The sequence below is a fragment of the Juglans regia genome, chromosome 7 (assembly GCF_001411555.2).
Source record: "Juglans regia cultivar Chandler chromosome 7, Walnut 2.0, whole genome shotgun sequence".
NCBI classification, from domain to species: Eukaryota; Viridiplantae; Streptophyta; class Magnoliopsida; order Fagales; family Juglandaceae; genus Juglans; species Juglans regia.
The window spans coordinates 34,209,141-34,224,644 of NC_049907.1; positions in this window are offsets into that span (position 1 = coordinate 34,209,141).

The following is a 15,504-nucleotide window of genomic DNA, read 5'->3' on the forward strand; positions in this document are numbered from 1 at the left end:
TGACCCAACCCGTGAGTTGAGAGGCCTTTTTGGCACTGTTCCGCCATGTGCCGCCGTTGAGCCGCCGCCTTGAACACCACTTCCTTTCGCGTAATCTTTCAGAATTTTTCCCATCTTCGTGTGTATGTAATTTTCCAGTTTTTAAATAATATTGTTGTATTTATCTTTCATAAACTGTTGATTGTGTTGATTTGTTGGAATTGGGACTTGGGCCGTTGAAGCATTGAGATGTAAATTGGAGTTGATGGAATTGGGCCTTGGGCCGAATTGGAGAACCGAATTTTGCTTTTATTTGTGAATTTATAAATGGAGGGCTATTTTATGTAAATGAGTTATATAAATGTATATTCCAATTAATTATTGAAATGTATATTTATCATTTTTATTAAAATTGTGTTGTGATGTCACGTGGTCTGTTTGCAATTGTGACTGAATATGTGGGTGCGTGTGTATCATGACCCCAAGCCGAGATGATGCATTATCTCGGTGGAACTCCTCTGGTCACTCGAGAGCTTAACAGACTGACGTGATGTCCCCTAAGTTGTAGCAGGACCACGACGGGAACGGACGAGACAGTAACATTCTCATTCCAATTCCATGACCTTTTGGCTGGCGAGGTTAGAGGATGCTTGGCCATGTACATGTTGGGCGCGGAACTGGGCATCGCTCATTACGAAATCTCATGCACGGATATTAACCGTGGTGTGACGATGAGAGTCAGGTTGTGCATATGGTCCATAGAGGAGACCGCGGTGCATGCTTACTAATTAATGGTTTTGATTGAACCAAAAATGGAATTTTTGGCGTGAGTTGTAAAAAGGGTATTTTGAGAAAAAAGAAATGAGATGTTGTTTTGCATATATGTCTGTATGGGGATGCGTGTTTATTTATGCATCTCTTGGATGTTATTTTGGTTAATTACTTGCTGAGATGTCATAATCTTATTGTGGTGTTTTACCCTACAGTTCCGTCTTATGGTGTCGTAGAGTCTGACGCGGAGCCCGAGGGATCAGCTCCGCCAGAGGTTTGAGTTGCTGAGAAACTATTCAGCGTTATGGGATTTGTTTCCTTTATGTTATTTCCTGTTTTTAATTTATCTGTCGGATAACTGTTTAATCCTTATAAAGTTACTTTACTGTTTTTGAACAATTCTGATACTTAATAAAGAAAGACTTTTTATTTCTCCACTGCGAATATTATTTTGTACATTTATTGGATGACGTACACACTCTGAACACTGGTCGTCGGGGTGCATGATCCGTGTGGTCATCATCCCGGTGTCACGAACTCCACAAAAATAACACGTGGGGGTCGAGGGCGCCACAATGTAAATATTTGTAAATGTTTGTTGCTCACTAATTGCATACTTAAATTAAATGTTCTAGTATATTCCTATTAGGGAACGGTTAGTTCTAATCTTTTGCTATGTTATGATATCTATACATGAGTTGCAGATTTTTATATTTTATACATTACTTCTTTCATTGTTTTTAGGCTTTCCTAGTTGAATCAAAGCATATAAGTTAGGGTCTAATTAGGAACATTTTCACTTTGAAAATAAGTTTTGCAGAGCCTTTACATTGGTCTTCCATGTGCAAAACGGAACTCACTAAAGCCTTATCAATGGAATTTTCCTTATGGGTTCAAGTCTCTTGAAGATTTAAGCGTTTACATCTGCCTAGAATAAGATTTAGCTTTTTCACATTTTATTTTGCATCAAATCTGAAAGTGTGGCTTCTCCTTCAAACTACCATATAAATTATAAGCCAATACTCACTTCCTTTCTTTGAAGAAGTCTGGAACAATTTCATGACAACAGTAATGACAAGATTAAAAAAAACTTGCTTCTGCAGTATTGAGATTCGAAAGTATATCTTTTATTTTCTAAAGATATGATACCCTTAATTCATATGGTGGTAGTAGTAGTCATAATAGAGAAACACCTCAAGAAAGCCGTATACAAAATCAGCACAGCTATTTGCCCAAGCTCTTTGAACATGGTCATTCATCCAATATCAATATTTTTTTTATTTTTTTATCGTGTTTTCATAGTAGTTCTGAATATATATATTTATATATATATGAATGTCAAGTGATACTTTTTTTTATGTTCATTATATAGTTGCTATGTTTATAGTCTTTCAAGTCTAAGAAACTATATTGTTAATATAATTTACTACATTTATAACCAAAGTACTCAATATATATATTTATATATATGAATGTCAAGTGATACTTTTTTTTATGTTCATTATATAGTTGCTATGTTTTTTATAATTTTAGATTTCTTGTTTGCTTGAGTTCATGAATATGCCAGCAGATTTTAGTGCGAACTCTCATTTCCAGGCCGAGGGCACCCCTACCCCTACATTTATACCTACACCTACCCCTCCTACTCATACCCCTACCCCTACCCCTACCCCTGCCCCTACGGCACCTTGCCCCGCCCCCAAGCCCAGCAAGAAACCTGATTCAATAGTTTGGAGTCATTTCACCAAACTAGAGGGTGGTGACTTAAGTAACCCCCAAGCTAAATGTAACCATTGTGGAAATATTTATGGATGTCACTATAGGAAACATGGCACCTTAGAAATTGGAATTCAAAAAATGGCGGATGGACTAGTGGGGGTGCAACTTTGAGGGGTATACTAAGTATGATCCCGATAAGTGTAGAAGACACCTATCTCATATGGTCATAATGGATGAGCTACCTTTTCAAATTGTTGATGGAAAAGGTTCCAAGCGTATTCTAGCTACTTGGAACCAAGGTTTAATATTCTTTCGCGCCACACGATGGCAAAGAATGTAAAAAAATATTTTTACATTGAAAAAGAGAAGTTGAGGGGTCAATTGGCAGATCAATTTGTTTGTCTCACCACTGACACTTGGACATCGATCCAAAATTTTAATTATATGTCTTTAACTGTGCATTTTATTAATTGTCATTGGACATTGCAAAAGAAAATTATAAAATTTTGTAAAATCACCAATCATAAGGGTGAGACAATTGGGAAGGCCTTAGAGGCCGCAATAAAGGAGTGGGGTTTGACCCGAGTTGTTGCAGTCACAGTCGATAATGCCTCGTCTAACGATGTTGTATTGGGACATCTGAATACCTATCTTAGAGAGGCAAATAAGACACTCATGGGTGGTGAGTGTCTGCATGTGAGATGTGCGGCACATATTCTGAATCTGATTGTCATTGATAGTTTGAGGGATCTTCATGACTCAATTGTTCGGGTTAGGACTGCTGTGAGATGGGTGAGATCTTCTCCTTCGAGGTTGGAGAAATTCAAGGTTGCTGCGAGATCTGCAGGCCTAACATCTAAGAAGGGCCTTTGTACTGATATGCCTACACGATGAAACTCAACATTTCTGATGTTGGAGGCGGCCCAAGAATATAGGCTGTCATTTGCATTATTGGGTGACGAAGACATCCAATATGTTAAATATTTTGATGATCATAGAGGATTGGGAAACCCGTAGATGATGATTGAGAAATTGTAACTATTTTTGTAGAGTTTTTTAGGCTTTTTTATAATGTCACTACGAGGCTATCTGAAACTTTGTACCCTACATCCAATGTTGTATGTCAGCAAATATGTAGGGTAAAAGAGGAATTAGAATATATGGTCGCGGGTGGTCACATTAGGCTGCGGGAGATGACATTGATTATGAGGACAAAGTACGATAAGTATTGGGGAGATTTAACTAGAGCTAATATTTTGTTATATGTAGCTGTCGTCTTTGACCCAAGGTATAAGTTGGATGGCATGATATTTGGATTGGGTCTTGCGTACGGGCTAGTATGGGCGGAGCTTATTGCAGCAAGGGTTCGAGAAACCCTTACTAGATTATTTGATGAGTTTTCCACCCTGCGGGGTGATAATATTGCGGCACCTACACCTACCCCCTCAGCCTCAAACTCACAGTTTCCTGAAGTCGAGGTTAGGAAAAGACGTAGATTGAAGTGGGGTGAGAGGTATGAGCAGACCCCCTTCCTCTGGAGTTCTGAAGAGGCTCAGCCAGAGATAGACAGATACTTAGCAGCAGAGATTCTACCATTTTCACGAGATTTCGATATATTAAGTCGGTGGAAGGTGAATGTCGTGAAGTATCCCATCCTTGGAGAGATAGCCTGAACACTTTTGGTCATCCCTGTTAGCACAATAGCCTTAGAGTCGACTTTTAGCACAGGAGGGCGTGTATTAAATTCATTTCAGAGTTCATTAACTCCTGCCACTATGGAGGCTTTGATTTGCACGCAGAATTGGATCAAGGGAACTCCAATTCATTTTCCGGATGTTCTTGAGTATGAGGAGGCCGACGTCGAGGAGGAGGGTGATAATCAGTTCGGATCTGGTATTTATTTTAATTTCATTTTCTAATTTTTTTTAATTTATTTATTTTCATTTAATTGGTATTCATTAATTTGATTTCAAATTTAATACTTATAGTGATACATGAGACGGCGTCTACGGCTACCTCCGATGCAGTATGACTTTGTATTGGACCCACCATTGCCATGGTTTACACAATTTCTCCCTTAATTATTTTTTACATTTATAATTTTGTTTCATCTTTATAACTTTTTAATTCTAATTTGTTTTATTTTTAGCTTATTAATATTTCAGGTTTTATAACTTATTAACTTTTATGATCTTGATTTTCAGTCTCACAGCAATCGATACAACTCACCACTCAGTGAACTCACTGCTACGGCTCCACCCCAAAATCAAATTGATCAAATTGAAAAATTATGATTTTGTTAATTTACAATTAATTGTAATGTTGCTACAATAGTTAATTGTACAATTTGTAATATTTATTTTTTTTAGAGAAGTTTGTAATAGTGTAATAGTTTATTAGTTCTCTTAATTTGTATAATTGTAAACTATTTATTTTAGCATAGTATCTTATTACCTTAGTGATGATTATTACTTAATTAGTTAATAGTTGAAACTTAATATCTACTTAATAGTTCAATCTATGATTCTATATATATATATATATATATATTATTTTTTTCTGTTTTTAAATCTATATATTTTTTAATCTAAATAATGGGTTCAAAGTGACCAAAAAAAGAATTTTTGGCCCAAAGTGGCCCAAAAACCGATTCTGGGCCATTTAGGGCCTAGAAAAATGTTGGGATGCGGACGGGTGGGGGTCCACCCCCGCACCCCGGCCAATGGATAGAGGCGGGGCCGGGGCAGGGGGCGGGGGAGGGGTGGCCCGGCCCCGTAGGGGGCGGGTATCACCCCTAATATTAATTACTGGATACATGCAGGGATATCCCTATATCCATCATTACCTCATAAACTAATTAGTGCATTTAGAGCTCCATTAGTACACTATTTTCTTTTGTGACTGATATGGTCTTCACTACTGCTGATACTCTCTGCATAAAAAAAGAGGACTTGGCCTCTACAGACAAACGTCTAAGAGACGAACTCATTTTTTTTTATCTTTACTAAACAATAAGGAAAACAACAAGGAAAGCAGTAAGATAGATGCGAAAATGACAGATTACAGTTTGGATCAACTCCGGTAGACTTCGGAATCTGTGATGGTGTGTGAAGGCAACACGCTTGTCTCTTTTCAGCCATAAAGTTAGATTTGAAAGATCTGACGATGGTGATTCCGGTGATCCGATGTGTGTGGTGAGAAGAGCTGCCGGAATGGTGGGCACGTGAGGACCAATCGTAGTTGTGAGCGGCCCATGAAGACCACACGTGGTAATTTTTGCAAATCCTCCACTACCCTTCGAACAATTTACGGCCTGGTAGTCTTCTTGTACTACGTGTGTCTCTCAAGAGTTGCTGAAAAACTGTAGATTTGTTTTTTTCGACCTTATAAAATAAACTAAGAAAAGAGAACTATCTTGATAGACAAAGTGGGTAGATGGAGAAATGAGGAAAGGAGAGAGAGATGGAGGAGGAAGCCGAGGCCTCCGACGATGACGATGAAAATCAGATCTAGAGGCTTTTTACGAGAGAGAGAGAGAGAGAGAGAGAGAGAGAGAGAGAGAGAGAGAGAGAGAGAGAGAGAGGTCACCGTGTTTTCAGTGATAACATTTAACAACTTGGTATGTAAAATGATCCAATGCTAGTGGTGTGACCCTCATGAAAAAATCATTTTTGTAATGGTAAGCCCCACATTTTTAAAAGAGAGTGCACGATACTTATAAATACTAGAATTGTACTTAGCATTACTCTATATCATATTGAATTATATTATATTTTTATTATTCCTCCCAATTAGTTGCCTATGTCGTGCATCACAAATGCTTCATCTTTAGTTTTATCCTCCAAGTGCATTGTCCATCTTGTGCTTCTTTGACCTATCATAGGGACCGCATTTATCAATGTATGTATTTACACCGTCTAATAATTATATAAAATATGATATCAATCTTAGGACAGAAACATGGTATAATAAAAATTTATGAAAAATGATATTTACAATCGTAGAATATATAATTATCGGGCAATTTCTTTAAAAAATTTGAGTAAACACAGGATCCATATAAAAAATTAATTTTTTAATAATAGATTCTATTATTTTTCAAAATGATTGTACAACACTTGTACACTCCACGACAGATAGACTCATCCTGTTTTTTAATGTATAAATTTTGAGAAATGCTACATAGTACAATAAAAATTTATACATTAAAAAACAGGATATAGAAAATATCAGCATATCATTATTATATTGATGCCAAATCTCCCTCAGGTTGTGTTATGTAATGTGGCATAAAGATGGCAAGGTCATATGTGTAATAAGCTCAAAATATAATTATGGTAATGATAAAATGAATTTGGGTTTGCAAAAGATCAAATAACAAATAAATAAATAACTCGTGTATTTTCACGAGTCTATCACGATTCTTTCCCAAGTATAATTTTTTTTTTAATCATGTGGAACTTCTTTTGTATATATATATATATATTTTTTAAAAATGTTACAAATAAGTCTTACATCATACGCATCCACTTAATTAATATATGATTTGTCATTTTTAATATTTTATTTAAACATAAAATATTTACACATTAAGATAGAAAGATAAAAATAATAAATCACATATTAATTAAGTGAAAGTGTATGATACAAGATTTTATTTTTTATTTTTTTTCTCTCTCATTCTCTTTTTCTTTTCCCTCACTCCTCATGTGGCCTCTCTTTGATCATCTTTTTCTTTTGGACAATGGTAGGGATTCCTCTACGCTCCTTTTTTTTTTTAGTTTTTTTTAAAAATAGTTTTTCACATATTTTTTTAACACTTTTAAATATTTTAAAAAAATAAGAAAATTCATAATATTATCAAACAATATTTTCTTAATTACTAAATAAATAAATAAAAGGAGCGGGATCCCATCCCTAGCATTTTCCTTTTCTTTTCCCACTTTCTTTTGTTAGGATCTTTTCCATCTTTTCTTCTTCGTTTCTTCGTAAACCCTGATTTCTCTTCATCCCTCTTTTTTCGTCTACTTTTACTCTATTATTCCCATCTTTTTTTCTCTCTTGCTCTCCTTTTCTTTTGTGGTTCTTGAAGGAGAAGTTTCCACTTTACAGAGGCCTTTAACATCTCACGTCATTCCCCACCATTTTATTTTTCTTTCTAAATGATGAGCTGGTGTAGTTATAGGGGATGTGCTTTTTTTTTTTTTTAGAGTTTTTATATTCACTAGTTCTACACCACATATCTATTGAATAAAAAAAATTAAAAAAAATTAAAAGTAAGTGAGTAGTGTGGAATTGCTAAATATAATTTTTTTAACATGCAACATGTATAAGTTTTTTTAAAACAAAATATAATATAATTAAAAGTAATAAAAGACTCGCTATAATGGCTGAAAATACGTCACTTCTGGATTTAACGGAATAGTTGACATACAAAAAATAAATAATACAAATCAATAATAATTATAGTTGTGGAGTGCGTAAATACTGCACAATCATTTTGACAAAAAATGAATAAATATGAGATTCACGTGAAAAAATTACTTTTTTAATTGTGGAGCTCACTCTTTTTCAAAAGAATTGTGCAACGCTTGAACACTCCATGATTACAAATATAAAAATGCTTACTGCAGTCGCCTCGTGCAGTCGCCATGCAAACGGCTCTGACGTGGCCACCCCAAAAACGCACCGTTTATCAATAAAAACAAAAACGCGCCGTTTTGGGTTTCAGAACCTTTACCCCCTCCTTCGATTTCTCCTACCTTGTTCCCTTCGATTTCTCCATTTCTCCTACCTCTCTGCCTTTCTCTCTGTGTTCCCTTTGATTTCTCCTCTTGTTCCTCTTCGATTTCAATTCCTCTCTGTGTTCAAACTCGAAGACGACCCCTCCCTCAAAGGTTTTACTCCCTTCCATTTCCCTCCCTCTCTGCCTTTCTCTCCCTCGAAGACGACCTCCCTTCCAAATCCCTCCCTCTTTGTGTTCTCCCTTGAAGACGAACTCCCTTCTATTTCCTTCCATTTCCCTCCCTCTATGCGTTTCCCTTCATCCCAAAAACCCTAACCCTAACCGAAAGAGAGCCCCTTTACCTTGATCCCAAAAACTCTAACCCTAACCCTAACCGAAAGAAAACCCCTTTCTTGTCATCCCAAAACCCTAAGCCTAAGCCTAACCCTAACCCTAACCGAAAGAGAGCCCCTTTACCTTGATCCCAAAAACTCTAACCCTAACCCTAACCGAAAGAAAACCCCTTTCTTGTCATCCCAAAACCCTAAGCCTAAGCCTAACCCTAACCCTAACCGAAAGAAAGCCCATTTCTTGTCATCCCAAAACTCTAAACCTAACCCTAACCGAAAGAAAGCCCCTTTCCCTCCATCCCAAAACCCTAATCCTAGAAGACAGTGATCAAGGAAGCAGCCAAACAGTCACCCCCTGTTCTATCCTAGAAGACGGTAATCTCGTATTGTTTGGTGCCATAGCTAATCTCGTATTGTAGAGTAGACCTGTAATTGTGAAAAAAAAAATCGATTGTTTGGTGCCGTAGGTCTATTATTTTGTTACAAGTTTCATACTCATGTTGTAGGGTAGATGTGTATTTGTGAAAAAAACAAAAGAATTGTTTGGTGCCGTAGGTTGATTATTTTGTTACAAGTTTGCATAAAAAAAAAAAGGATTGGTTGGTGATGTTGGTTGATTATTTTTTTTTTTTTTGTTTCATACTCATGCTGTAGAGTAGACCTGTATTTGTGGGAAAAAAATGGCAGTTGTATATGTCGGATGCTAGGGTTATTTCTCTTCAAGCATTGAGTTTGGATTGTAACATTGACAACCATAACCCAACCCATTTAACATTAACAACCATAACATAAGCATTACATTATTGCACTTGCATTTTTGAAATATGTAGTGACATATTTCATCACATTTCAATCCTGTGATGAATTATTGCACTTGCACTTGCATGGTCGAAATATGTAGTGACACAATTGTATTATGCATTATTATTATTATAATTTTTTTTTTTTTTGTGTTTTTTTGCTGTTGTTTTACTTTTCAAATATTTGGCTAAGGAGTTTTGCCTAGTGATGAGTAGTGAATGGGATGTGCCTGTGGTATACGTGCAGTGATAAAACTGTGGCATTCAATACAATTTTTTATTCAAGTCTAATCAAGCTTGTTTAACATTTTTAGTGCAGCTTACTCATTGATTGTTTGTTCTCCCTTGCTTCAGTCAAATTTTTATAGTTAGATTTGTCTGCCACAATGCTTAAAACTAGTGTACTCCTCTAAGTTTTGCTATGCTCAAATGAATAATTTTATGCTTTTGATATGTGTGCCTTTCCTAGAAGTGGTTCATGTTAGAATGTCGTCGTCATCACTGTCTTCTTCATCCATTGCGAAATGTACTTTGGGTCAACCATTGTACTTTTTGTGGGGTTGAAGCTACATTGAGATACTCAAATACTAAAAGAAATTCAGGACGCCCCTTCTTTGAGTGTCCAAAGTTTAACACAGTGAGTAAATACATGACTTGTAATGTAACATGTTTAATATTTTGATTGGTGCCGTTCATCTAACATTTTTTATATGTCTGCAAAATATGAGGGATTACCAAACTGCAAGTATTTCAACTGGGCTATTACTTGTAATCAATACATAGAGCCGAATGTGCAAGAAAGGCAAAATGAACTCTTAAGAAAGGAGAAAGAGCTTGAGAAGAGACTCAGCGATGTCTTAAAGATGGAGATTGAGCTCCGTAAGAGAGAGTTGGTACTTCTTGAGAGAGAAGATGTCCTAAGGCGTTCACGCACGCTATCGAAGGTTTATTAGGGTTTTGTAGTTCTCTTCTGTTGTTATTTAGTGAAATGGTAGTGATTTATGTAACATATTAGTCTGAACTTGTAGTTTTAAATGTTATAAGTTATGTAGTTCTTAGATTTGTATAAGTAAGTGTTATAAGTTATTTAGAGAATTGATTTGTACTTTAGGCTGAATGTAGATTCAATTTCTGTAAACAAAATAGAGATATTTTGTATAATTAAGTGATCTGAATGTTGATTTGTAGTTTAGTTTGAATGTATAATTAATGTGTTCTTTAATTGTTTTGCAGGTTATTTGTTTACTTGAGTGGCAATGTAGATTAATGTCACTTATACCAGGAAAAATAGCATTGATGAAATGTGCAGTAAAGCCTGAATTGGACCCGAAACAACCTGTATGAAATAACACATTATAACACAAGCAACCTGTATGAAACTGGCTAGACCTGAAGCAACTTGTTTGAAATAACACATTATGACACAAGAAACTGGTTGGACCCAAACTGGCATTTTACCACAAGCAACCTGTATGAAATAACACATTATGACACATACGGAATGGGGTCTTCTCGTGCAACTGTATTTCTCAGACGTGCATAATACTTTGCAATTTAATTGTTGACTTTTGTTTCTCTATTCACTGAAATGGCCATAAAACGTGCATAATACAAAATCTCATGCATAATTGGATCACTAGGAATATGAAACTAGGTGGCCATACAAAATCTCAATGCTTCTAAAATAAATGTGATGAAAAACTTGTGCAAAATACCTTCACTAGGAATATAAAATAGCCATACCTAACCTGCCTTCTTCCAAAATAAATTGGAATAACTTCTTATAAATACCTTCACTGGAAAATAAAATAGCCATACAAAATCTACCCATTCTTCCAAAATTAATTGGAAAGACCTCTTCTTATAAATACCTTCACCACCAATATTTCTTCTTCCAACAAAAATAATTACAAAAACTATAATCACCAAGTTCTCTTCTTACAAAATTAATTACAAAGCCTGCTTACTTCCCACAAAATACCTCTTACAACAAAATATAACCCAACCCAACCATTCTTCTTACAAAAATAATTACAAAACTTTAAAACTTGAGAGTCTTACTAAAAATGGGGGTCTTCATCCTTTCTGCACCGGTTGCGATCCATCACAACCCAAGGATGTCCGGTTGTGCGCCATCCAACCCAAATAAATCTGCTACGATTAATATGCAAATATTAATCTATATATATATGACAATTAAATTGTGCAAAGTTTAGAAATGTTACACTTTCTTGGCTACCAATCAATATTTCTCGGTGCTGGGTTCCACCACTGTCAAAAGCTGGGTTGTCTAGATCAGGATTTGTGATATCTACTTCTGATGGCCCAAATAAATTCCTGCGCGTGCCCATGGCTGGTGTATCTCCTTCATCGCGCTAAGACATCATATACCAAATATAACAAGTAAAAATACTCAGTGCTCTAAGTTTACATTATAAAAATAATTACACATGAACATGTTTTTTTTTTAATTCTCTCAATGTTAAAACATGCATCTGTTTGAGTTTTCCTCCGACTTTGGGTGCTTTCTTCCTTTTGGCTTTAACCTTCCGCAACTCAGTCTCCATCCTGGATACTCTCCTCAAAGATGGGGGTCTTCCTTTCCCTCTGACAACAAGTGGACTCTTCACTTGTTGTGAACTACTAACTGCACTTGTGTCCAGTGTCTCAAAACCAGCATTTGAACCTGTTTTTGGTAATAAACTAGTAAATAAGACACATATAATTATAAAAATTAAGTACATATTAAAGAAGTAAACCATTTTGATAGACAATAAAATTCATCCAGTAAGAACATGTTTGGGTCAAAGATAAGTTGCATTTCTGCTCACGATAACATTCAGTCATCTCATGTATCCTCTTCTTTGCATCTTCAAATTGCTCGTTAGAATCCGCCGCATAAGTTTTCATCCCATAACACATATTCAACATAATTGAATATCTATTACCATTTGGCCTCTGATCCCCTTCGTCATATCTACTGGGGATTAATGTGTATCTCCGCTTGATGTCTTTCCTCCATCGATCTAGAATGTACCGGTCTGGCAATGATTTTATACCATTAGCTTTAAATACGGCCAAAATATGTCTATACAATATCCCCCTCATCTGAAATAACCCACATGAACACTTAGCCTTGCAGTCTTCCTCATTAAAGTCCACTGAATATTTAACCAGTTTACTGAACTCCTCAATATGAACTTCATCTTCTACCAAATAACTCTTCAATACACCATCCGATACAAGTAGAGATGGATCCAAATCGAGCACACCTATTAGTTGCTGCTGAACTTCTCTAAATTTAGCGTTAGTGTACATCTCTTAGAATTTCTTTTCAATTGGGGATCTAGATACACAGGGAATGGTTTGGCTAAATGACTGGAATTCTGCATGATTTTCATTCTCAATTTTCTTCCTCAGTGCATTGTCGAACTGGTCGACAAACTCCTTCAAGTTTGTCGTTGAATGAACATAAACATAAAAAAAAGCATTCATACTCTCGCTGCGCTAGGTTGTACTCATTCCAGCCCAAAAGTGCTCTTGAAGGAATACCAGTACCCAATACTCACGCTCTACATATAAACTCTTCAACCACATATTCTCATCTAAGTCATATGTGTTAATAAACCCGACCCAACATTGCTCAAACTCCTCAATTGTTTGTGTGTCGTACACACATTTCATTAGTTGAGTTTTCAGCCCATTTTTGTAGGTAGCATATGACCCAAGCTTCTCAGGGACTTTCTTCAGTATATGTCACAGGCATAATCTATGTCAAGTTTCGGGAAAGACAATAGCAATTACATTTTTTATTGCTCTGTCTTGATCAGTAATAATAGCCTTTGGAGCTATACCGTCCATACAATGCAACCAGGTTTGGAACAGCCATGTAAAGGTCTCCGTGTCCTCGTTGGAAATCAACCCAACCCCCAAAAGAATCGACTGCCCATGGTGATTTACGCCAACAAATGGTGCAAAGGGCATCTCATACCTATTCGTCAAGTATGTGGTGTCGAATGTGACCACATCACCAAAATACTGGTAGGTTGCCCGACTACGTGGATATGCCTAAAAAACATTCTTTAACCTCCCCTCATCGTCTAAATCCATCAACGCAAAAAATCAATTATTCTTGTATTGCATCCTCATAAAATAATCTTGAAGTGCTCCAGCACCACCCGCACCAAGTCGTAGATGTCGTGCTTTGTCGATGTAATTGCTACAATCATTTTCCAAAAATGGGAGGTTCTCAAAGCCACCTGTGCCAACGACAAGAGATCCGTAACTCTTATTCAGTCGGATGCCAGCTAAGTCGTTTGTGTCTATGACTCTTTTCACGGTCTCACTCACTTCTCTATCACATCGAAAGAAGCGGGATTTCATTGGGCTGAGGCTGTGATTGTGTGTATTATGGACTGTTGTCAACCACATCTTTCCCCCGACTCTTAAGGCATTAATTCTTGCATTACAGTCCATTTTTCCCGTCAAACGTGGGTTGGCGAGATTAGAACTTTTATTCCGAGCCTTCCCTCCCCGTGCACAACCAAGGGTGACATATCTAACACTTTGATCCTCCGATCTCTCACTCATTTGTGTCATCACCCCAAATCCGCATTTTTTAGCATAATGCTTATAAGAGCATTGGTAGTGGCTTCTCTATCTTCATCTTCATCTTCAAATTTAAAGAATATGTCTTTAAATTCATCTACATTGGCTTATGCATCTTTAAATTTTTGCATAGCTATAAATAGTGCTTCTTCAAATTTGAAGAAGCACTATTCATTCTTCAAACATTAGTTTACTATTTTTTTCTCTCTCCTACCCTTAAAATCAACTTTGTAGAATTTATATTAAGATGATTTTGATACATAAAATTTGTATTAAGTTGATAATACAAAGTGGATGTTAATTGTAAAATATATATAAAAAAATAATTTTAGGAAACAAATAAAAAATAAAAAATAATAATATTTTATTATTATTTGATTCAAAGATGCATAAACCAATGTGGGAGTTTTTTTTCATATGCAAAATCATTCTTCAAAAGTGATGATTTTGCATATGAAGATGCATAAACCACTACCAATGCTCTAGGTCAACAAATCTTCAAACGAATTGTACTCCATCTCCGATTTTGGCTACTCAGTGATATCATCACCATCCGCCGATGGCACTACCTGTGGTGTACCAGTAGTGCCATCGTCAGTTTCCTGTTCATCTGGTCTATCCAACACAATTTCTTCATCTACTCTAGGAGAAGTACATGGCACATCAGTTTCCAGACAAACGGGTCTACCTTCTTGACCAACTCTTGCGCTCGTTATAGAACTTGTAGCGATAAATGGCCTCGGAGGTCTCAATGGGTAACCAACGTTTTGCTTAAAACAAAAAAAATGAAAACATTTAAAATGCTTCAAAAATAATTAACTAACTTATAACTAAAAGACAATAAGGAAGTTGAAAAATCACCTGAATGTTACTTTGATTTTTGTTGCCATCTGGATATGGCAGGAAAGCTAATGACCATGCAGGCATTGGTCCAAATTAATTGTGCATGTAATTTGGATAGTTTAGTAAACTAGTTTGAGGGATGTCCTAACATAAAAATAATAATAATAATTAAAACCCAAGCTAAACATTGAGTTATAATAACTTTTTTAATTATGAAATAACATACTGAGTTTGAGGGATTAGAGTTAGATGGTGCTAGCGGAGATGGGTGTTCTTCTCCTTTTCCCATGCCCTATACAAGTTGTTCAATATCCAAGGTTAGCTTTTGATAAGTTTTCAGGAAAATTATTTTAATTGACCAAGAGTGAAGACTAATATTGTACATAGTTCATCTACTAAAAAAAAATTATCACAATTTGATTATCATAAAAGGATGATTTACACACGCCATACATGATTGATGCCTTTGTCTGTGAATTACACTACACCAATGACAACTAATTATGCAAGTTGGAAAAGAACTACATCGATGTACTATAAATTATATATATCCGATCGATCATCCATTGAATTAATTATGAGGCTAAAAAAAAGTACCCAAAAATTACGTTCACCACTCTTTTTCAAGTTTGAACTGTTGATGATTATGGTTGCATGGTTCTCAATTATAATCATCCATTGGCTGTTCTTTTGATGATCAACTCCAAAC